The sequence below is a fragment of the Gymnoscopelus braueri genome (assembly GCF_963280865.1).
Source record: "Gymnoscopelus braueri genome assembly, chromosome: 4".
In the NCBI taxonomy this organism is placed as follows: domain Eukaryota; kingdom Metazoa; phylum Chordata; class Actinopteri; order Myctophiformes; family Myctophidae; genus Gymnoscopelus; species Gymnoscopelus braueri.
Genome location: NC_137605.1, coordinates 21154166 through 21156950, shown reverse-complemented (window position 1 = coordinate 21156950; position 2785 = coordinate 21154166). Strand labels below are relative to the sequence as shown.

At 42.9% G+C, this 2785-nt stretch overlaps 1 protein-coding gene across 1 annotated transcript in view; it reads left to right on the top strand.

Moving 5' to 3' along the window:
• itga8 (integrin, alpha 8) overlaps positions 1-2785 on the top strand; it is a gene marked incomplete at its 5' end in the record, with an annotated part of 91389 nt that overhangs the window by 908 nt on the left and 87696 nt on the right. The gene's annotated exons all lie outside the window — the stretch shown is intronic.

Genomic DNA, 2785 nt, shown 5'->3' with positions numbered 1-2785 from the left:
ACACACACACACACACACACACACACACACACACACACACACACACACACACACACACACACACTTAATGAGCAACATACTGTATAGGCATCAGCTGTTTTACTGAATATCTGTGTGCTGGTTATTATCAATGTATGTGTGTGTGTGTGTGTGTGTGTGTGTGTGTGTGTGTGTGTGTGTGTGTGTGTGTGTGCGTGTGCGTGTGCGTGTGTGCGTGCGTGCGTGCGTGCGTGCGTGCCGTGCGCGCGTGTGTGTTTGTGTTTGTGTTTGTGACGATATTGTTCACTGCTCTTCCAAGGGTCTGTTTTAGGATTAGATCTTAGATTGTGTGGTACAATTAGTTGGGTCAGAGATTACTTACTTACTTACTTACTTACGTACTTACTTACTTAGTGTTAGGGTTCAGGTTAGGTCTTACCTGTAGGTTTAGGGTTGGAATTAGAGTTAAGGTTAAGATTAGGTTGACCACTTAAGCCCTATTGTCTTCATCGTAGGACGAACAGCCAAAACAGCCATCTACAAGCTCACAACATGTCGTTATGCGAGGAGTTGTGAGCTTGTAGATAGGCTAATTTCACTATTTTAGAAATTCTACACAGAATAAGGACCGGCAGGGTTCATGTGGTTACAGTTTAATGTAGGATATGTAGTGGTTAGGGTTGAGGTTCGGGGTTAGAATTAGAGTTGACTTGTTTACATGAGCGTCGCGCGTGACATTCTCACAGTAAGTGCAGTTGCTGCCGGCCAACCATTGGCCGGTCCACGATCCACGCTTCTATACTCATCCAATCGCCTATATACTTCACCAAAAGAGAACCCCATTTAATTGTGGAAGTTTGCATTGCATTGTCTCATGCTGCTGCCTTCCACCCACCCCAGTTACCACCTGCTGTTTTGAACCTGCTTCTATGTGCTATGGGGGGATTCAGAAGGCCCCAGAGTTACTCAAAACATAATTCACCGCCAAACCAATTTGCTCATTTTATTTTCATTACAAATTTATTTATTCAATTCACGAGTTGTCCTGACTGAAGTGTTGTAGTGAGGTAAACCCTGTAAACATGTAGCCTAGAGGACTTTATGCCACTAATCAACTTCCTCAACATGTTCTGTTCACCTGTCTGCTTGGCTGGCACCCACACTTGCAGAAATTAAGTGTATATCCTGCTGTGTGTGTGTGTGTGTGTGTGTGTGTGTGTGTGTGTGTGTGTGTGTGTGTGTGTGTGTGTGTGTGTGTGTGTGTGTGTGTGTGTGTGTGTGTGTAAGGTGTTTTATGGTGTGGGACTGTGTAACTCTAAACAGACCCAGCTGCTCTTTAATAATGCTGGAAAAGATCAGCAAGTACCCCCAAGGTCTAGACACACTCACACACACACACACACACACACACACACACACACACACACACACACACACACACACACACACACACACACACACACACACACACACACACACACACACACACACACACACACACACACACCACACACACACACACACACACACACACAGTTTGTTGGCATACGTGTGTGTGCCAATCCTACCACTGTTAACCAGGCGTTCTTTCCAGCTGTCTTTATGGAGAAAAATCTCAGTCTGATTAACGTCTCTTTTTTGATTTTGAGACAAAATATTCATGTCTGTTCCTGCTTATCAAGGACAGCCACACCCAGCCCACACACACACACACACACACTCACACACAAACTGTTTTTGTGTGTGTACTGCTGTTGCCAGAGCAGTACAGCGTAACATTTTTAACGATGACAAATAATTAACAATAAACAGAGTTCTGCACCAGTAAACAATCAGCGATCATAAGACGGCAGTGTAATCGACTGTCATTGAACAAACATGCAAATCCAATCCAGCAATCCAATCCAATCTTTGCTACATACAAGACAGACAGACAGACAGACAGACAGACAGACAGACAGACAGACAGACAGACAGACAGACAGACAGACAGACAGACAGACAGACAGACAGACAGACAGACAGGGAATCCTATATTAAAATTCGACGGAAAACTGATGTCAGACACAAACAGAAACCGTTGAAAAAAAGGGGATAGTTAACCCTTTAAGACCGGGAACCCACCTGTGTCACTTTAGATTTCTTATGGCTATTCAAAAATAGATCTACAAGCTCATAGCGCGGCACTTTGGTGCCGCACTATGAGCTTGTAAATCTGCTCTTCTTGAAGAATCTTGTGCAAATCTTTGAATATATATTTGTTAAAGCGAACATTTGTAAAAATATTTAGTTCCAGGGACCCCTAGAAGCAAAGATTTGAGTTACAAATGTTCGCTTTAAAATGTATATATTCAAAGATTTGCAGAATCTTTTACGATTTTTGAATAGCCAAATAAATCTTAAAATGACAGAGATGCATTCCCGGATTGAATGGGTTAACCCCATTAAGACCTGAAACGCATCTGTGTCACTTTAAGATTTATTTGGCTGTTAAAAAATAGCAGATATACAAGCTCATAGCGCGGCACCGAGTGCCGCGCTATGAGCTTGTAGATCTGCTATTTTTGAAAAATCCTGAAGAAATATATTATATATTCTTTTAAAAAAACTGTTAGGATTTATATTTTTTTATCGAATCGCCGAACGCATAAAAAAATGGGCCGCCCCATTATTTTGGGAAACACTGCGGCAGTCCCATGAGCCAGAGAGCCAGAGTGAGGGAGCTGTCACTAAGCATTACTCCAGTGGCGGGGAAGGCCTTGTTATGAAGCCTAATGGCCACCGGCAGGAAGGACCATTCAAGATA